Genomic DNA, 22,057 nt, shown 5'->3' with positions numbered 1-22,057 from the left:
AAGGGGTCTCATTCGGTCCACCAGGAGTTGCTACCGGGGGTAATTCATTACCACATCTATTTCATTTCAATTTTATGCAAATTCTAAAGGCATCGTGACAATTTCCAACACGTTTCCCCAAGGATTTTATTAAGATGGATATTGAAACAGCTTAGGCCTATCATTTGGTTGAACAAACCAACCCCACACATTACAAACAAGACAGATTTATTTCAAATCCTGAAAGCTAAAAGACATTTTATTTTAATTTTTTATCTGAAAAATGAAGTTTTTAAAGCTCAAGGTGCTAATAATGAAGCCTGCTTGCTTTAAAAGGGATAATTTATTGCTGACTGAGACCTTGATTGTTTTTCCCTGGAGAGCAGTGTGCTTGCAAGCGTTGGGCCGCTCCACTGACTGCAACGCTGACTGTAAAACAATGTGAGTAAACTGATGCTGCGGACTCAGAGTGTGAATCTATTTCTCTGCTCCTCCCTCACTGAATACCACATTGTTAATGAGCACTCAGAGCAATATTGGCTGCTTTCGCTGTTGCCAGAGATGAGAACTTTGTCTTACTCATAAACCATTGGACGAGGGTGGGTAAGGGCAAAGCAGAGACTCAGATGAGGCAGAGAAATGTTTGCTCTTTCAGTGACAGGATTAAAAGAATCTCCCCATCCATAATGCATAACGAAGGGCCAGGAAAGCGTGGTGTCCTCCTGAGACAGCCCAGGAGCCCTTTAATAATGGAACATTCACCTCTGGCAACAGCGGGCCTATGGAATTGCTGGGTCTTAGAAGAGCTAATTTCTAGTTAGATTGAAAAATTCTGACTTATGCCATAAAAACCCCGGGTTGGACTGAAATTGTCTTTGTTCCCATGTACATTTGTCCTGTGCTGGGGCTGTTCTTAGTGGCACCTCGAGTGTTGCTTGTCAGGCACGGGAGAGGCTTTCAAAAGTTCACTAGAGGATAGATTTACATTCCCACTTTCTCTCTCTTGGTCTCATGATCTCGTCTATTCTCTTTTCTTTCATTAGCACTTTATATCATTTGACACTTCATCAGCGTGACGGTCTGTTTGCTGTATGCAAATAATTCCTGAATTATGCATGAATAATTATGAATTTGTGTATTGGTTTCCTGAAGTGGCGCAGTGCCATGTAAAATTAGCTTCACTCAAAATGTGAGCACAAAAACACGCCGACACAGTCAAATTAAAAACTGAAGGAAGACTCACCTTGAAGTGAGCACAAACTATTGAGCACTGCTGGAAAGGAGCAAAGAACAGCTGGAGCCTGGCAAATGCTGCCCTGATCTGAAGGCTTGGAGAGGGCAATCCTGTGTGGTGGAATCACTTGCATTGGAACACCTCTTCCAGGCGTCATGGCTCATCCAGCCTTGCTGACTGCCTGTAAGACCCTATCACAACTGGCTAATTGCAAATCACTTGATTAAGTTGTAATGAGGTATAGATGTTTAATTTCTCTGCCATGACGATTTCCTACAAAGCCTACTTCCAAGCACCAGCCTGCCTCTGAGCAGATGATAAGACCTGCTCAAAAGATTTCTAAAGCTGAAGGAACCTGCTGTGCACTGTGCACCATTGTTATCCTATGAAATTCTGCTCTGAAAAACCTTTCAGTAGATGCTCCTTGTGCTGTAGATCTAAGGGAGCTGGAGAAGACAGCAGTCCTTTCAATGGAAAGAGAGCAAGAACCAGAGTGTCTTATTCCTTTCTAATATTTCTGCCAAGAAAGCCTGAAACGAGTTTCAGGAAGGGTCAAAGACAGACACTGCATCTTCCTAGCTTAGGTACGGAGAAACCATTGGAAAAGCCATTGACAGATGGCATAAATGCTCATTCTTAAGATCTTAACAAGTGGACCCATCAGTCTCCTAGTCAGCTGTCGTTCATCAGAAGCAGTTTACTGTTGTCACTTTTCACTGTGAAGAAAGAAAATCAGAAGGAATCATGGTAGTTTTCTCATTTTGTTAGTGCGAATCTGGTTTCTTAGCAAATGGAGATGTTTTCTTTGCTTTGTTTTCCTTGCCATGGCTTCATATGGCCATGAAGTCAGTGACATGTATACAAAGGTAAGCTGGTGCTGCATGCTTTATCCAGCAAGCAACACAGATGACTAAACGCATTTGAGTATATCTTCACCTGAAGCCAAAGGTGAAGGAGAATTTAATGGCAAATTCTCAAGAATCAGAACAGTTAAGGCTGCTTTATGACTTTTAACTTGTTCAGTATCATGTCTCCTTCAAATTCAAAGAGTAATTCCACAGTGCTTCCTCTTGTCTCCCTCCTATTCCAGCTGGGCTCCTGCCCTTGATTAAGGACAGGAACTCTTTTATCTGTAGGCTCGTGGATCATCCTGCATGAACAAGCTGTGAATGATACCGGGGCTGCTCCAGTCTCTTAAAGTTTCTCTTCAGCTGCCTCATGCTGCAGTGAGTACTGGAGTCCTCTTGACTGGGCTCCAGAGAGCTGTGGGCACCCACATGGTCCCAGCTCACCCACACCACTGGTCACCTTCATCCTCACTCATCCCTGATTTCCCTCTGCCAGATGCTCTGGCTGTGTTGGACCCAACATTATCTCTTGTCTTGATGTTTGTGATGGTTTCATTAACAGAAATTCAAGTTGACCCTCTCAGTGCTGAAGCGTGATCTCATGGCTGGGAATGTGAGCTGGCAAAACACAAACATTTGGCTCCAAGCCACAAAACCTGGCTGGATCTGAGAGGGAGAGAGCAGGGAGAGAAGGAGGAATTTCTGAGTCCCACCATCTCGGGATGCAGGAGATGGGCAGGCTGTGAGGCTGCTCCTCCATTGGTGCCAATGGGCACAGCTTGCTGGAGTGCTGTGTGTGCACCCACAGACAGCCTCTTCTGAGCCAAATGGGTGTTTAATTGGGATGGAAACGAGCCAGTAACATCCTACATCTTCTTTTCACTTCTTGGAATCTCACAGAGAGGGAGAGTGGGGATTTGAGCTTCACAGAGATCTGAGATGCTTTTTCCCCAAACACAAATCAAATATTCAGCCTACTTTGCTTACGCTCCATCTCTTTATATTTTCTCTGTTTTTCATCTGCTTTCCATGTTTTTCTTATCATGACAATGGCACTAAAAGATAAAAACAGCAGCCAGCAACGCTATTCTAATGAAGCTGCGGTTAAAATAGCAAAGAGAATGCAAATTAAATACCATAATCATTTAGAAGCTGTAGTTTCTATTAAATATAAGTACTTCCAATCCCAGCCTTAGAACGTAGGTGGATTCTATTAAATGTAATTATTTTTCTAGTGGATTGAAGGGTAAAGGTGTTTCACAATTGCACAGCTGGAAAATGAAGGTGATCTCTTTTAAAAACTGCAGAGAAAGGTGCAGTTGTTTAATATATGGATGATAAAGATACTCTGTTATTGACTCAAACTCTCTTTTCTCTTTTCAAGTCTGCTTTCTTCTGAAGCTGTTCTCCAAGAGCTCCCAAAATGAATCCTTCAGAAATATTAATTATGTATTTATAACTATAAACATCAGTAAAGTTTGATCCGTAGTGCATAGGAATGAACTTTCTTTTTGGCTTCAGTCAGGGCTGGACTGTGAACCCAGGAGCTGAGATTTTGGGCTTTGTAGGGCTTCAGTGCTGAAATTCAGCTCTCTTGGCTTTTCATGAACCAAGAACCCAGGGAGTGGTGGGGTCACTGTCTCTGAAGGTGCTCCAGAGCTGTGGGGATGTAGCACTGAGGGACATGGTGATGTACCAGCAGTCTGACCGGAGATACTCTGAGTCTGGGATGGTCTCAGTTCCATTAGGCGTGTTGAATTAGCTTTTCTAAATCTCTCCATTGCCACATGGAAAAATCACCTCCCTATGTGCTTTCTCTCCATGTTTACTTGCATTACAGCAGCTTTGCTGCAGTTGAGAGAGTCGAGCCTGAGATAAACATGGCCATGTGAGAAGAAAATTAGCTCCCAGATTGTTTCATTCCGTGTAAGCAAAACATTGAAAAGGCCTGAGGATATTTTTTCACTGCTTTATGGTGAAAATAGAGTGAAGAAACAGATTCTAGGAACGGTTGGTGCTAAACTTCATCATCTGTCCGTGAAACTTGGAGAGGAGCTATTAGTAGATCTTTCAAGGTTAATGTGACTGATCTTATTTTGTTGATTGAATAAATGATTATTTCCAGAGGGATTAATTATAATCCAGAAGTTAACACTTCATTTCGGCTTTGATGCTGTTTGTACAAATCTTTCATACAACCTTCCAGGCAAACAGCCCTGCTGGCTCAGCGTTTTGTGTTGGAGGATTTGCTGCAAATCAAGCTATTGTTGTGCATCTTCCTGTTAGAGCTGAAGGGCAATATTCTGATAAAACACGTCCTCCTTTGATAGTGCTAATTTACTGAAAATGAGATGTTTCACAGAACTTCTGCCAAGATGCGTGAGCCTTGCTTGTTGCTTTGCCAGTTGGATGGATGCGAGTCCTGGGTTTCCACACCCACTCACCTCCAAGCATCTCGCCTTCCAACTTCTCCTTTTAGACATGGGTCCAGTGGGACCCAGCTGCTCTTTGGGGCTGCTGAGTGCTGGCTGGAGACTCAAGAAATGGATTGAGATAAGAGCTCTGAGCTGGTTTGGTTAGTTCCTGTAAGCCACAGCTCCCAGGGTTTGGGTAGAGCGATGATTTCAGTGTTCTGGATGAAGATTAAGTGAGCCAAGACCCTGCAAGCTGCACTCCCTAGACTGGCACACCTAATATTTCGCAAGATGTAAAGCTTTCCCTGTCTCTATTTGCTAATTTGTGTGCATAAGTAAGAAATTATGTTTAATCTCTTGTGTCTGTCAAGACATAGCCCTTGTGGGGAACAACCCTGCGTACGTGTGTGGGTGGGCTGAAGGAAAGTGAGTCATTCCCAACTGCTGTAATCTCCTTTTCTTTTATATTTTTATATTTTTATATTTTTATATTTTTATATTTTTATATTTTTATATTTTTATATTCACTCTTCTCTTTACTGTTCTGGGATGCCTACCTAAAAAAATTCTGTACATCTGTAATGCAGAGGAAAGAAGTGTGGAAGCTATCTATGCTCGGTTCTGCATTTAGTGCTCTGTTCTGCAGGATTTCCCACAATTAGCTTCCTTCAGCTGCCATCCAACCGGCGTCAAGCTCTCCCAGCATCACTGCACCTTAATGGACTTCTTGTACGAGTGGTACAAAATCAGATCCCTAGCTGCGTATAAATCCACTTCTACTGTGCGTTCATTTTTGTTACACGGCTTTGAATTCACATGTGGAGAAATAGGCTGCAGATCTCTTCTGTAGCTGAATGTATGCGGTAAATCATCAGCATGCGCTTCACCTTTCTTAGCACATTCATGGGTAGTTTTATTCAAATATGTGCTCCCCATCACTCACCTGAGAGGTGATTTTCAAAGCCTGGTGGTTTAAAATCAACCTTCTCAGCATTTTGCTGTCAGCTTTCCAAAAGGTGGAAGTTCTAGGAAAATGGAAGGAACCAGCCAAATGTTTAAAAATTCTTCCTAGGAGATGATCAATCTTTCTCAAATAGAATTGTGACCACCAGCATACTTAAATTACTATTGATTTCTTGGAGAAAAACATACATTTTTATTAGTTTTTCTTTTATTTGGCCTTTGCTCTCGGATCCCTCAATAACAAAACTGGTTATACCTAAAATTTATGACCATATAATAAATAGTCTTCCCAATTTAATTAAAAAGTTGAGTAGAAGAGCTGTTTATCAAGCCAAATGAAGAAAAAGCCTGCCATTTTTATGTGATAAATCAGAATATGGACTGTCAGTTTAATCTTCTCTGCTCCCAGCTGATGTACTGCATCATGACCTTGTGTTGTTACATTCACATGAGCGTTCTCTGAAATACTTAGTGTTACAACCCAGTGCTGCACTTCTGCAGATTGCACTCTTGTTTCTTACTGTCCTGACCAGTGCATTAGCTCTACCTTTTGCTGGGCTTTTCCTAGGCTGAATCATGTTTGGCAGCAGGTAACATTGCCCATGACGATGTGTGGTTGTATGTCCCTAAATCAACCATGCTTTGGAACGCCCATCAGCTCTTGCCACAGGATGCTGACATTTTCTGGATGTGAACGTGTTGCTTAGTCATATGGAAAGCCATTGGGACCTATTGGCATGTTGACATTTTGCTGCTGTAAAGACTCATAATTTAATGCATTCTATCATCTATTCTGGGTAAGTTGATGGGTCCATTCACCTGTTGTCCACTGAAAGGTCAGCAATGGCTGCTTACCTTGGAGAGGCTGTGTGTGGTGAGGAGAGCTGGCACTCACCTCCTTGCTGATCCTCCAGGATGCTATTTATCATGCAGGGTCATAAAATTGCTGTTAATGGCTCTGCACTTCCAAGGTTAAAGATAATAGCACTGTAACTGTGCTACCTCAGTGGTATCAAAACTGGGAGATTTCTCATCACCATCGCCCCTATCGTGGTGTATCACCACTTCACTGGGATTTCATCATCACTGACAGTGAAAATGCAGTGAAAAATCAGCAGTCAAATGTAGAGTTAAGTCAGAGAGAACCTGGATATGACCGAGCTAAAAGTCTAAGCCAGTCGTTCCTGTTGTCAGCTCATTGATCCTCTGATTTGATTAAATTTTCTGCAGCGTGGAGAACAAAATACCTGTGGGCACAAATCCTTTGCAAAGGTTTAATAGATCTACCCACTTTAGTCACTGAATTAAGCGGAGATAAAAAAAACCTGCTACTTACATGGTAATACTCGTCCTTACGTCTACACAATTAGTTTGCTGTATGTGCATTTGATCTTCTGCTGGCACAGAGCAGGGACCCACTTACCAGTGTTTCAGCCTGCAATGTGTTTATTGGTGGTGAAACACAAAGACAAAAATGAAGTATCAAATACTTGACACCTGTCTTGCACCTCTTGCAGATGTGTCCTGTTTGAGTGCATGTATTAACATAACAAATGAGGGTCTTTGAATAGTTTTGGCTCTTGTTAACAGTATAAGCAAGCTGTTTGGATACTTAAGGCAAATTTGATCCTTCTTTTATCTTTTCCAGCCGTGGCAGAGCACTTGCATGGGAACTGTGGAAATATCAATAAATAAATGCTGGAAAATGCTCAAAGCAAACTGGGATTTACAAAGCATGAAGCTGGTGTTTGAATCTCAAGCACGGTAATGAAAGAATCCTGCAATGCGTAAAGTGAGTGTAGTGATTTTGATTCTTATCCCTGGCTCCAATTAGCACTGCCCCATCTCAAAGCCTCCCAGGTTCACAGTGTGGTCGTTAAGGAGCTTGATTAGAACAAATCCAAATTCTTTCCTCCACTAACTGTTGTTCGGTTTCAGTTCAAAATGAACATTTCTTCTAACAAAACAAAATCAAAGCTTCTAACTCTTCTGTGACAGGAACTTACTTAAGAAAAGACTTTTTTTACCACTGATATTGCTGAGACCCCTCAGCTGTGGGATGTTTGAGGAAAGAACCTGGGGTAATTTGGCATCAAGAAGGTGGTACAAATAGGGCTAAGTCCCCAAAGCATCCCTGCCAGACCTTCTGAGCCCTGGATGCCTCACTGTGATTCTGCTCACTCCCATCTCCTTTTTCCCCTCATAAAAGCGAGCTTAGTTTTTTCTCTCCACATACTCACATTTTCTGTTGATGTTTCATGAATTTCTAAGTGCTCAGGAAAAAATAAAATAGGAAAAAGAAAAGAAAAGCAAACAATCAGCACTGTGCTGTGGGCAGCTGGAAATGGTGATCAATCAGCACAATGGGGTGAGTACAGACATCAGCCCCAGGTGTGAGAGTCCAACATACCCTTGGCTGAGAGCTGCTGCCCTGGTTTGAGTGCAGAGCTGAGTGTGCTGCTGAGATACACTGGTTTTGCTGGTTTCCTGCTTCTGTCTGCTCTTGCTGTACGTCTGAAAATGGAATTCCTGTCTCTTTCAGCCTGCTGAATACAGGTATTCATAATGGTGTCACGGGGGGATTTTGCAGTGCCTCTAAGAGAAATAGCTGCCGTGCCCTGCCATTGTGTTGTACACCTATTAATGTAGTTTTAGGCTGCCCTGGATTTTATACCAGGAGAGAAATAAATTGCCTAAATGAGAACATAAAGTGTGGTATGAACTAATTGTATGGGCTGAGCCAGGCCAAAGAAACCTGTGCTGGTTCTCCTGGGAGTAATACGACAAATTGTAAATTGGGTGTGAAAGGGTACGAGATGCTGCCTAGCACCTGCCAGGCTGATCCTTGGAAAATGTGTAGGTAAAGCACTGAACGTGTGAAGAATTGAAATTCAGTTCAAGCAAGGCCAAGCATGTGTTTGTTCAGCAGATTGTTTGGTCTTTAATCACAGTTAAATCTTTTAGTCAGATAATTGTTCTACCAGATGATCATTTAAATTGCATCGAAGAATTTTCAGTAAGAAGCTGGAAAAGGGAGGGTTCTGAATTCCTTTTTGTTCATTTCTTGTACTTCATCATGTCGTTTTTTACATTTTCTAATTAATTTGGCTGCACTGCATGCATTCTTCCCTGCAAACGCTGACTCCAAATACACAGTGACTGCCTCTGACAGTGCGCCTTGGGAAGCTGGGGCTCATTAGCCAAGGTTTGAGCCTCTGTGCAGGGTCAGGAGATGGTTTCCCTTCTAGCTGTGCTGTGGGAATTGGGGCAGATCACCTAGAGAGGATATGCCAGAGTTATTTTACCATGGGCAATTTTACCATTCAGGGTCTGCATTTCTCACGTAAAATAAGATTTACCAAGTCCTTCAGAGAAGCATCCAGTTTTAGACGCAGCCCTAAATGTGATTCATCTAATTTTGTTTGTTTAATTAACTTTATTAATTTGCAACACAGCAAACCTGAAAACAGTAAAATGGTCCACGATTGTCTTACAATTTACTCGTTGCCACCTCCCTGTTGGGCTGCAAGTCTGGTTGCTGTTGGAGGGAGCTGGGAGCGCTAAAGGTCTGAGAGGGGAATCTGACATTGGAGACATTGGCAAAGAAGAAAGAATAGGAAACAAATAAAAAGTGTCCTAACTGAAGCTCTGCCCTCAAAGAGACCGAATAAGAAAGGGAAGGTTGCATTGAACTGGATGATTCTGTGCCAAGCTGGTGAAGGACCAGTGGTGAGTGATATGTGCTTATGTGTGGTACTGACCTCTGTCCCCATGGGCTTTGAGTGGAGCTTTGGAGCCCGGTGCACAGAGCTGTTCTATGGCACCCAACCCATGGCACAGCCCATTCTACAGGATGGAAATGAGCCTCATGTTGAGCTGGGAATTGGGTTCTGCCGCCAACGATGCCAATGGCAAGGTGCCGACTGACTTCAGGACTAGGCAGACTGAGCCAAAACTTGCTGCTGTTTTGTCTCATTTGCATGGAAATTAATTACCTATGTCTTCAGGTTCATTTGTCTTTTTGGAGATGGGCCCCATCATTTTGGTCTGGCCCCCATCAGTACCTGAGGTTTTTTTGGGCTGTTTTGGAACTGCTTTGTGGCAAGACCCATTTTTAGCAGTTCTCATTGTGGGCTTTTTTTTTTTTTTTACTATTTTTTGCAACAAGTGTCTCAGTTGATACAAGTTGTGTATTTCTCCTTGCTCTGTTAACTCAAGCTGTATGGAAACTGATTAAGATCAAAGTAGAGAATTTGCTTGGGCTGCCAGTTCATCTACTAGATCTGAAATTTGTAAGTGGTTGCCTGAATGCTGCTCAAAATGGGGTTTCCAATGGAAATGTCCTATATGAGCATGCAGCTCAGAGAGACCGAGTCCATTGCTGAAATTGACCCTGCTTTGAGCAGAGGTTGTGTTATAGGACTCCACAAGTACTTACACTCTCTGTTATTCTTCTCTATTGACTTTATATTATTCTAGCCTACAGTGGTACTTTTTTTTTCCTAGCTTTTTATCCACACTCAAATCCACTAATAGGGAGAGAAAGGAAAAAAGAAAGAAAGAAAGAAAGAAAAAGCTTGTGACAAATCATGAACCTGGTAATGAATGTAAGATTACTAATTGCCTATGGCTGTGGAAGCTCACTTCAAGCTGTCAGCGGTTGTCATTCTGCAATGGAAATTTTCCTGATCTGGCTAATAAAATGTAAAACTGGTTGTGTGCCTTTAAGAAAGGGGAACCTTAAAATGGGGAAAAGTGATACCGACTATCTTGGCATCATTACAGGCTGCTATGGGATGTCAGTGGAGCTTGAGGAGGCAGCAGGGCAATAATTAAGCTGAGACAGCTTCCCTGTACACAGCATCTCTGAAAGCAGCCCAGAGCCAGGGGGTATTTTATGTCTTTTTGTATTGCAGCTGAAAATACAGTTGTTGGTGGTTTTTTTACTCCTGTTATCTCTACTTTCCCTCCCCCACCTATTGCTTGACTTGTTTCACAGATTTAATGATTATTATTTACCATTAAGAATCAAATGAGGTTTGCCTGAAAGATGATGAAAATGAAGTATTCTGCACTGCGCAATCGGATTGGCCATCTATTTTCAGGCTCTTTGCTGTCAAGATCTTTTAAGGGCGGTGGGTTTTTTTGTTTGCCCTTCTTTATTTGGTGAAGAAACAGCAGTAAAAAGGTAGATAAGAAAATAGTAGAAAATGGAAAATACGCAAAGAAAGCCAGGTGAGAGGAATAAAAAGGGTAGGGAAGCAGCTCCATTGCTTATAGAAGAAAATATCTGAGGTGGTATGGTGCAGTGTTCCCTGGGTTGCTGTTAGATGGTGACTATGGCAGTGGCTGCTGTTTAGCTCTGTTTACAAAGGAATGCTCGAGAGATGAAGAGCCCACAAGGTGAAAGAGGAGCATCAAAAATTCAGGAGGAAATAGCAGTCTAAAGGTGGAGGTGAAATAGATGCTGTTTTTTTCATGGCAAAGGTTGGCAGCCAGGACTTGGCATTCCTGCCCCAGGTGCCAAGCTGTTCAACACCTGTTTTAATGATCTGGAGAGGGAATAACATAACCATCCTGTACACAACACAGAATCAGGAAGGACTGCGGGGATCTTCAGGTTTTAAATGAGTGAAAGCATTGGGCAGTATTAGGGGGAATGCTCTTAAACCTGCTCTGGATTACCCTAGGCTGTGCTTAGCTCTGAATGCTCTTTTTTTCCATTCTTTTTGTGATGCTTCCTAGCTTCTTTCTACTTTAAAGCTTAAAAAATGTATATCAATTTCTTTCCTAAACACAGGAATTTGAAGAGCAGAATTTTTAGCTATTAAGCTAAAGCAGCCTAAATAGATGATGGCTGCTACATCAGGCAGCAAGTGTGCACCCATCCATGCGGCCCCGAGAGGCAAAATTACTTCTGTTTCACGTGATGACTGAGTTGATTAAAATGTTTAGTAGTATCTTTTTGGTCATGCTCTGTCATGAATATTTACATCCTCCTCTAGTAAGAAGGCAGCACAGATTTCCTTCTTGGCATGAAGTCTAAAAATGGCCCCATTCGTCTCACTGTGTGTTTGTGCTCATGGGTGGAGGTTCATGCAGAGCCTGTCCAGCAGTTCAATGCTGGAACACATCTGTGTCCCTCAGTAATCAGTTCTCTTGATTTCTTGGCACACTTGGACATAGTATACTACATGCTGCCCTGTTGTGTGGATAGGGGTGTGGGATCTGCAGGACAGCACAGAAGGGGAAGGAGTATGCCAAGAGTCCTTTGTGGGCATGCTATGGGTGGCCCAAACTCTAACTGTGCTGCAGGAATCTCACCTTTGTTTTGTTAGGGAGGATGTTTCAGCTGGGTGACCCAAACCAAATGCTTGGCCCTTTGTGTCTGCCTGAGGAATAGAATCATGGAATTCTTAGGGTTGGAAAAGACCTATAAGATCTAAGGGGAAGTGCAGGAGAACCATCTGTGGTTTAAACTATGATTAAATTTACCTGGTCAAAAATTCCTTGGAGACAGCATTGCCTTTTAATCTGGGCAGAGCTACAGCTAAACAGCCTTAACATTCCAACAGGTTCATAACACCTGAATGATCGCAGTATTCAAACACTATAAAGGGTCCCATAAGTCAGTGTCACCTCATTACTGTTCAAATGAATGTATCAGTAATGGTGACAACTGCACAACTCCAGTTGCTGATAGTACAAATCGCATTCAGCTGAAGCTTCGTGCTTCAGAAAACAAGGAGGAACCAAAAGATGGTTTAATATATTTAGATGTTTGGAGTGGTTTATACGGTAAATGGTATTTCATGCTCATTAATCAAGGGTTAGGGGAAAAACTCAACTGCTCAACATTGATTAAAACTCTCCTTGCTGGAAAAACTGAAATCCTTTTTCACTGTGAAGCCCTCTGTAAAAAGATAATGTGTTTTAGATTGTGTTAACACAGAGATTCATGTTTGCGTTTGCTGGGTAATATTTTTGCTCTCGAAAGAGCAAGAAGGAAAGGGCAGCCTTTAGCTGGAGCCAGCAGCTGGATGAAATATACCATGCAAAGAATCATTTCTCAAAGGGACACGCTGGAGGTCAGCTCCTTCCATTGGTGGGAATAGGGACACTGGGGGACAGAGGGGCTGTGGGAGAGGCAGGATCAGACCCACACCAGAGCAGGGCTGAGAGCTTTGTCTGTGCTGAAAGGTTTGGCTACCATGGCAAAACTCAAATGCAGCATCAAAGCCGGTTTAGCGAGCTGAATGAGCTCAGTTGGCAAATGCAGTTATGCTGGCACTACACGTCATTGCCCTGAACCACAGACATGTTGATGGATGTAATGAGAGCACGAAGCATAGATAAAGCCCCTCAAACTCTCTACCAAAACACCCCATAGACACATGGGAAAAGAAACACTGTCCTAACTCCAAGTTCCAGTGTGGTTCTAGGGGTATATCTGCTATACATAAGAGCCAGGTCTGCGCAACCTTCATGAGCGTAGAGCCCGGTGGTGGCTGCAGCCTGGGCCATTGCTTCCATCAGCTTTACTAACCACCACACAACCTCTGCTATGGCAGGATGGATCAGAGAGCCTTCGATCCCCAGAGCCATGCATTTCAAGGAGAAAGAGCCTCACAATCAGGCTTTTTTTCCCCAGCCTTTCTGCTGGGTGCAATCTCCAAATACCTTCAGAATGGGAAACTCCTAACTGCTCTTCATTGTTGGGTTTGGTGAGCCAGGTGGTTTTGTCTGATGCTCTTTGAGCTATTAGCCTTGAAAATGTGGGCATTTGAGGCAGTGATTTAAGCAGTTTTAGCGCTTTTCTGGGAACTTATAAATTTCTGCCACAAATGCTTTGCTACAAAACTGTATTTATCCTGCTGTTGGCTGAGCTCTCATCCAGAATAGCACAGATCGGAGTTGCACCTGGTGCACTGGGGTTTATTTTCACAGCTCTTTATGTGGGTTTTTAGAAGCCAGGCTTCTTGGCAGGGGAAGGGAGGATGAGTCTTTTTTAACTCGCTGAAATTAGCAACAGCCACAAACTACCAAGAGATGAAGGCATAGTGGCAATTTTCCTTTCCTGCCCTGCTCCTTCCCGGGTGGATACGTTGATCAAAGATCTCTTTGCTTGATAAATCTCTCCCTGCAGTGCTGACTGCTGCTGTGTGGGGCTGTGGGGCCCCATGGAGGAGCTTGTTGGGCTTCACCTTCCTCTTCCATGCTCCTGCCTTGTCTCATAAATCCTGTACCAAAATCTACCTGCAGTCTTCATCTTTTTTCTCTGCTTTTCATTGCCTTTCAACACGTGTGTTGGTATTTGCTTAAAATAACATGAAAAGATGAGAAAGCTGAATGTATATATGTGTTTCCTCCTAGTGCTTGAAGGCTTGTTTCATCTAAAACCCAGCCTATTTGCTGCATGCAGACTTTTTCCACCAACAAGCTGCTCATGGTGATGGTGGGCTGATGGCTGGACAAGATGATCTTGGTGTTTTTTTCCATCCTCAGTTATTCTAAGGTTCTATGCTGGACTGTCAGCCAGCTGCATGTTGCAAATGGAGGGGAGGAGTGGGAAATGGGGAGCAGCTTGTTCACCTCCAAGCAGGAAAGTGCTTCTATGGAGCAGAAATGGAGCTGTATCACCTGGTGCAATTCTCGTTTCTGACAGGAGAGCTTTAGAGAGGGCTTGAGGGCTGTGCAGCCCGGCTGTTCCTGAGGGTGTCTGAGCAATTAGTGATTGGAAATGATCCTCAGTGCAAGGAGTAAAACACTCTGATCTGCACTGCTGGTGCCTGGCTGTGATGGTTTTACTTCCATGTTGGGGAAAGAAAAGCAGAAAAATGTGGTGATGAAGAAAAAAGAGAGGAAATAAGGGCAAATATCAGCTTTCTTACTGAGAGTGGATGGATGTGCAGTGGGGTTTGTTGGATGAGATGCCTCCTCCATGGGGCACAGTGCTGCTGCAGCCTCTGCTCTCCTCACCCCTCCTACCAGGCAGAAGATTCTTTTCTCAGTTATTGTGCCACTCCCATCAGCAGCATTTGTCCAGGCAGAAACTGCCTTGACAAGAATTACATCCCTTTTCTCAAACTGTCTCAGCTGCTGATTGCTTAAAAAGAAATCAAATGGCTGCCATGTCCGGCTCTTAAATGTTTGCTGCTCAGAGAGCAACTCAAGGGCTCTCTAGAGAAGTAGGAAGTAGAAGTCTCTTATGTTTCTAGGTCCCTAATCTGCTCTGAAGGAGGAAGGCAAGTTAGCAGGGATGGCAGGATCCTCATTTCCCTTCGAGCCATGCTGGGGAGCAGGCAGGCTGGCTGTGCTGTGCGGGTTGCTTGTCCTCCTTCCATGCCTTGGCTTTACTTTTTGCTTTAAATAACCATGCTCAGAGCCAAGGTGGGAGATGGGAGGCCGGTTATGTGCAGGCTCCGTGGGGAGAGATGTGGGCCAGTGTAAGGTATGCGAGCTGGAAAGCATCTTGTAGAGTCACAGCTTGAGAAGGGGTGGGAGGGAACAGATGCTTTTAGGGTGGGAATGAGGTTATTCTTTCCTGCCTCTGGCTTACCGGGGGATGCTGGGGGTTGAGAGCTACTGAAAAGCGAAGAGTTTTTCTGGCAGAGGGATGTGAGCCTCCTGGCTACACCCTGCTGCAACGAGGATTTGGCACCCAAACAAAGTGTTTCTGTGTTGTGGCGCTCTCTCCCAATGGTCTGTTTGAGGGGAGAAAAATAAAGAGAAGGAGAAGGAAAACAGCCAGCAGAAATCCCTTAGAAAGAGCAGCTCCTGGTTAACGCTGTGCTCTAAGCTTTGAAAATCAATGTTGACAATTGCAAGGCGCTGCACGAGGAGAGAAATGATTTGCATCGCAGACACAGAGCCCTGCATTGTTTGTGGACACCTGAGCCGTGCAGCAGCTGGGAGAAGACCAGAAGGGCAGAAGTAGAATTATTGTAGTGTGATTCAAGGAGGCAGGTGATGAAAACTTTAAACAGCCTCAAAATCTGGCCATGACACTACTGGATAGCATGCTTGAAGCTTGGGGGTACCCTGGGAGAGGTCCCTGCTCTCATTATTTGGTACACTTCCTCAAAGCAAGCAGTATGTTGGGGACCACAGCCGACACTCTCTGAAGGACAGTAAGAATGCACCTTTGTAAGGACTTCTCCTCCCCCTAGGAGCCTATGGTGATGCTGCATGGGGTCAAAACACAGAAATGCTTTGAGAAGCCTCATTCCCAGGGAGTACTGGGGAAGGTGTTCACTGTATGCTCGTGTTGCAGTGCAATACATTGGGCAACAAGCACTTACCACTTGACTGTGCATCTGGAATCAGAGGGAAGACCTATGCAGGCTCCTATGCTGTGTTTTTCTCTTTTCCCCAACTATGTCTGTTAGATGAAGATTTCTGGCTTGATGGTATACGTCTCTCTACTTTCCTTGTCTTTGTCCAGCACTCAGCAATGGCTCAGGCTCATTCCTACTATCTACGTGGGGATTTCTGTGCTTCTACAGACCGTAGAGGTCCTTTCTCTATGTCAGCCTGGTCATGTTGTGGGAACTGTGTGTAAGTACTGGTTTGTATTCAAGTAGCATTAGTGGGCAGGATAGACTCTTTGTGTCCCATTATCCTCAGTTTTGCTATTGGAAGCTTCTCCATGAAAATCTCAGCTCTATCTTCTACCACAGACAGGAATCATCCCTGATTTCTGAGGCATCTCCTGTAGGTTTAGACTGCAAATGCTTTCAGGCTGTGGAAAAGTTTGGCTGTCCCCCATTAGTTTGATTTTAATGGGGGTGTGGGCAGCAGAAGTTATAAAGAGCCCATTTGTCAGGTGTGTCTGCAGTGATGCATGTAGCTGTATTCCTTTTCTAGCCTGTGCAGAGTGAAATACAAGTTTTCAGGAAGGGCTGGGATTTGCAAATTGAATCTGTAGCTTTGGATCCACCAGATTATAGGAAATGGAGGCAAAAATGAAGTGAAAAGTCACAACTAAAACCAGTGTTTGCAAACTCGGTGTTTATTATACATTATTTTCTATTATCAGGAAGCAACACGCCAGTTTTAGTATCATCCAAATGGAATATGTAGTCTGTATGTCTGAATAATGACATTTGCACCTCATTGCTCGTCTCCCAACCATTTCTAATTTCAGCTGAGAAAAAGATGCTTGCTATTCAGCACCGGGCTTTCAGAGAGCACTGATTTTTTTTCAGTAGAACATTATGAAGTGTTGAAGACTGAGTGGGTGCCACCAGTCTAAGACTGATGCTATTTATATTCTGTGTGTCTGGTACAAGCGATAAATCTGCAAAGGCAGCGAGGATCATATCCTGCAACCCATCCTGGTGAGGGTATTCCTTACCCATAAATTGAAAACTAATGTTTATTTCTCTTTAATTAAATAGTCCATTAACCAAAGACTCTTAAAATATTTAAAAAGAAGTAATGTCATCAGAGCGCCAACTGTGCTGTTACAGAAATATCTCATGCTCACTAAGTGCCAGGTTTCCCCTCTTTGCTGAATTATGAGACCTTCAGAATGGATGAGGGAACTCTGAGGGTTGAGATTGCCCAGAAATGTAGATCTGTCATTTTTTTTTCTTGATTTTCATGAAAGCACTTCTTAGAATCATAGAATCTTTTGAACTGGGACTCTTAAAGGACACCCACAGCTCCATCAGTGCTCAGAGCCCATCCAGCCTTACCTTGGGTGTCTGCAGGCTTTGGGAACCACCACTTGTCTGGGCAACCTGTGCCAACACCTTACCAAACTTCTTGTAATAAAACCTCCTTCCTTATACCCAGCCTAAATCTCCCCTCTTTTTTTTTTAGAAACCATTTCCTCTTGCCCTGCCATAGCAGACTCTGCTACAGATTTGTCCCCTTTTCTCTTACAGCCCCTTTAGAAATTGAAAGGCAGCTACAGACTCTCCCTGGAGCCTTCCCTTCTGCAGGCTGCACAGCCCCAGCTCTCATCCTCTCCTATAAAATTCCAGCCCTGGGATCTTTCCTGGGGTTAAGCTGGTGTCTTGATTTAACTATTCCTTTTCTTCTCCAAAGTATTAAGTAACTACATTGTATATATGTATGTGTGCAGGAAGTTACTGTGAAAATGAGTTGACTGTAAGAAGCAGTGTGTTTTGTGCTACAAATTGGCTTATTCTTCATGTTGATAGATTATATACTTCTTGCTTTGTTGCTGCTGGGTCAGCCACACCCAAGTGAGGAGCTGGTGGGAGCTCTGTGTGGTGCTGTGGCACTGACTTTCCCTCTCCCATTGAGCCCTAGATGGGATGGCATTTTCTCCCTGCTCCTTTCCTGCAGTGCTCATAGCAAAGATGTGCTCATGCTCCCACATGGCCACCAACTTCCATCCAGATGCAGCTTCATGTCTCAGAGGCACCTGGTCTTTCCCAGCACGTGCCAAAAAAGAGGAGAGAGGGAATCACAGAATCATTCAGGCTGGAAAAGTCCACTAAGACCATCCAGTTCAACTACCAACCCAACCCTACCATGCCCACTGACCACATCAGGAAGGAGGAACATGGAAATAACTGGGCAAAGCTCTTTACCTCCTGCTTTCTCTTTGGATCCCATGGGGAGCCGGCCTAAAAGCAGGTTTTAAGGCACTTTAGGAAATAAACATGTTATTTCCAGTAAAATAAATATTCTGCAGTCACTCCACTCCCTCCCTGGTACCCGGAGGAGCTAAACCAGAAGCACAGTGTCTGATTGAGTGTCTGTGTGCTCACAGCAGGTGCTTCCTCCTGCCCTGTTATTGCCTTGCATGGTGTCAGCCTGACTGAGATAATCGAGGCGAACTTTTGCAGCTGTTTTCTCTTACAAGAAAAATATTCCTAGCGGCATGGTAAAAATAAAATGAAATAGTCCTTGCAAAGATAGTCTATCAGTTGGATTAGTTTACATGTACTTCTAATGCCAAGAGTCCCAGACTGCTTAAAAATAATAAAAACGAAATGTCAAGCAAATAAAAGTTAATTAAATGCACAGTGAAGGAGGCTTAATTTTAGTCCAAAAAGGAGCCAAGGATTTCAGCAGAATAGATCTACAAAGGTGGTGAAATCCCTGACTGCAAGGTGTAAAACACGGCAAGAAATGAGACGACACCTGAGGTGTATCTGTTCCCCAGGCACCAGCAGGTGAGAAGAGATTATTTACTGGGGGTTTGGGGTAATAAGGAGGCAGTGAACAAACACCCCAACTGTGTGCATTGTTGTATGTGATTAATATCCTCAGAAATCTTTGTAGGAATGGAGCTCTGAGTTATTTCAAGCCGAATGCAACGTGAGATTTAAAGGTCAGCTCCTTCTCCTTGGGAAGTAGATGGAGATTTGTTTTTTGCAGGAAGCTGGAGCAAGTTCCAGGCTTTTCTCTGCCTTCCTGCTCCAGCATTTTGGAATTGTTGAGGTGATGAGGAGAGCTGAAAGAGCAGGTGGGACACAACAGACAGCAAGTTGGCACCTCGGTCTTGGAGGGGGCGGAATGAACAGACATCAGGGGTCTGGTGCTACAAGCATCTTCCTCATCTTGGCACAGCCGGTTGTTTCCTCTATTGAGACTCTTAACAAGCACAACAAAAGGGCAAAACTGGGGAGAGAAAAAAGGCCCAAAGCCCATAGAGCAGTGACTGCCAAACCAAGGGAAAGTGATGCCAAAGCAGAATTCCAGCAGGTTGCAGCAGTGAGAGGGTCTGCCCAAAGACCTTCAGCCAGCACTCTTGTACTTGATGCTTTGTGCTTCATGGCCAAAGGAAAGGTGCAGGGACCCATTTGGAAACACCCAAACCCACCCTGAGGTATCCTCAGCTGTGACCACAGCACAGCTGCCAGGAAGAGAGGGAGAGAAAAAGGTTTTGTTTGCTATTTTATTTATGTTAAAGGGCTCCGTGCTACATTTTATGGTTAATGATAAAGAAAAGGACTTAGGGACAGAAAATATGAGGCCTGATGTATTGAATCTTGGAGTCTTGTAAGACTTTCCTTACCTCTGACACATCATTTGCAGTGGGATGTGTGCGCTGTGAGTGTACTGAATGTCTTAGTGGATGGGATAACAATGCTTCAGATCCCAAGGAGTGATAGGATGCCCAGAATGTCAGGGCTTCTGTCAGGCTCTTTTCTTTATTCTTCCTCTGTATCTTGGCTGTTTTTTCTTGGTACTGCCTAAGAACCATTTACACCAAGGAGCTGGTATTTCTGTAAACTCTTCATATTTAGTCTCTAACAATAAAACAGTTTTGTTAATTGCTGTAACAGATTAAATTAAATGCTCCTTCTCCGAGCTGACCTACTTTGGAGGTTAAAATTATGCAGCCTAGATGGAAAAAGAGAAATCTGAAAAAAGCTCTCCCTCATCCTAACTGTGTTATTTTGCAATATAAAAGGAAGAGGAAATCAGCATCATCAGGAAAGTAGACTTGATCTTGACAGGCAACTTTGTTTGGCGATGTAATTATAGGCCCAGAATAGCAGCCTGGAAGACCCCTAAGGAAAATCAATTGTGGCTGTGCTGCGGTTGCAGGCAGTGTGGCCTCTGGAAGCACTGATTTCAGCTTGTGTTGCCTCACTTTCAGCTCAAAGTGGGACAAGGGCTAGAATTACAGGCAGGGTGGGAAATGGGTTATCTTAAATGTAGGTTTGGTGCAGCTGGGCTGCTATTACAGCCACCAACCTGTGTGCAAGATGTCCTCCTTGAATTGTAAAGGTCTGCTGGTACCATCAAACGCATTAAGACTGAAGCTGCCTTTGGCTCCTCATCATGGGTGTGATGTGTGGTTGCCTTTCATATGCAGGGGAAAAAGGTGATGGATTGATAGTATGTAGAAAGATGTGAACTGCTCATGAAATCCCTCTTGTGTGAACAGAGCAGCTTGGTGCTGGGATGATCCTTGGTTGGTCTGTGGTGTTGGTAGTTGGTAGTAGGCTCCCTGTGGCATGGTTGAGAATATCCAGATAAGGCAAGTTAAACCTGATTTGTGTTCTTGTGTTTAAGGAATGATTGTAACAATGCTTCTGCTGATGAAATTTCTCTCTCCATTGATCTCTGTGCTGGTTTAAGAGCTAGGATCCACTTCTGGAGCACAGGAGGAGAAAGGGGGGACAGAAAAGAGGATGATGGTGCAATCACAGTTGTTGGGTTTTGTTTTTTCCTTCCAGCTTTCTTCCTTTATCAGTATTTAGAAAAGGGATAGATCTTGCTACTCCATAAATCTTGTAGTGCAGTACAAAGAAAACCAGCTGAAACACTGCTGTTAAATACACTGTGTATTAAATAAGTGAAAATGCAAGAATGACAGAAGGGCTTGGATTGGAAGGAACTTCAAAACCCATCCAGTCCCACTCCTGCCATGGGCTGGGTGCCCCCACTGGCTCAGGCTTCCCATCCATGGCCTTGGGATGGGCCATGGAATGGGGCACCCACAGCTCTGGGCAGCAGTTCCAGTGCTTCACCACCCTATCAGAGAAAAATTTCTCCCTGACATCTTACCTAAATCTCCCCTCTATTAGTTAAAAAAACCTTTCAGGTCCTTTGCTAGGTGATGACAAACATCCAGTGAAAACAGTGATAGATCAAACCTTGTTTTGGTAGAGGAGCTTTGGGATTACCTGTATATCTTTATATGATCACTTTGGAGGAGAAAAAGAATAGAAAAGGGAGAGCTCTGATAGTCTTTCCTGCCAGTGATCGATGTTATGGGCTCTGTGCAAGAATAAGTGTATAGAGGGAACATGCAGTAAGACAGAGGCAGTGCTGCAGAGAGCAGTTGTGCCCATGCTGTTCTCCACTTGCACCCCTGGCCACTCCAAGCAGGACAGCTTGCAAGGACCTGCATGGAGGTGCCAGTCAGCCTGAGGCGAGCAGGGCTTTGTACTGATTTATTAAATACCTTTCCTAATTGTATGTCATTAGAGGAATTTTAACCAATCATGGCAAAGGGCATTTGTTTAGCTGTTAAAGTCATAAAAATTAAGTGGCATTTGAATTGCAGCTCTGCTCCTTTCGTTTTTACAGAGGTCTATGGAGACATTTAGTTTCCCTGCTTAAGACCTGTGTCTACCCTATGACTTGTCGTGCAAATGTGGCATCTAGAGCCTTTCTTGATGCTTTTATTTGGTCCTAATAAGCCCAGTGACTACGCGAAGTGTTGTTTGCTGCCTGCTCCCTTTAGATTTATCAGTGCAATTTGCATATGGTTAATATTTGTACCTTGCTGACGCGAAGCTTGATTATTATTGGCCTTTATTAACTTTTAGGTTTTTTGTGAAGGTCATTATGTTGCTTTATGGAGGTGCTTAAAACTTGCAGAACTCGATGTAGATGCTTTGATTGCATACATAAAACTCATAGGAGAGGCCGTAATAAAGCTTATTGAGCAGCTAGTGACTGTCCTCCAGTTTGGAATAACTGGACGTGCTTCGTGTTTCATAATGAGTGACTCATTGTCTCTGAGGAACAATTTTCCATTAATCAGGGCACATCTCAACCACGACTTGTCCTGTGGCTGTGGGTTAGTCAAGGAGCAAATGCCATCTCCTCGTGAGCCTGGGTTTGCTGGGAGCCTTGCACTATTGCCTTTTGCCAGGGATGACCTCTTAATTTATACA

General features: G+C 43.7%; 1 long non-coding RNA gene across 1 annotated transcript in view; it reads left to right on the top strand.

Annotated features, from left to right (window-relative positions):
- Window positions 1–7,871: 7,871 nt before the first annotated feature.
- The window catches only part of LOC107312647, a 40,045-nt gene continuing 25,859 nt past the window's right edge, over window positions 7,872–22,057 (top strand). Inside the window, exon 1 of the long non-coding RNA XR_001554527.2 lies at window positions 7,872–7,994. This is a non-coding gene — a long non-coding RNA (uncharacterized LOC107312647). The remainder of the gene's footprint in view (window positions 7,995–22,057) is intronic.

This window comes from Coturnix japonica, chromosome 4 (assembly GCF_001577835.2).
Source record: "Coturnix japonica isolate 7356 chromosome 4, Coturnix japonica 2.1, whole genome shotgun sequence".
NCBI lineage: Eukaryota > Metazoa > Chordata > Aves > Galliformes > Phasianidae > Coturnix > Coturnix japonica.
The sequence above is the reverse complement of the archived record's forward strand: the minus strand, read 5'-3'. Positions and strand labels throughout refer to the sequence as shown.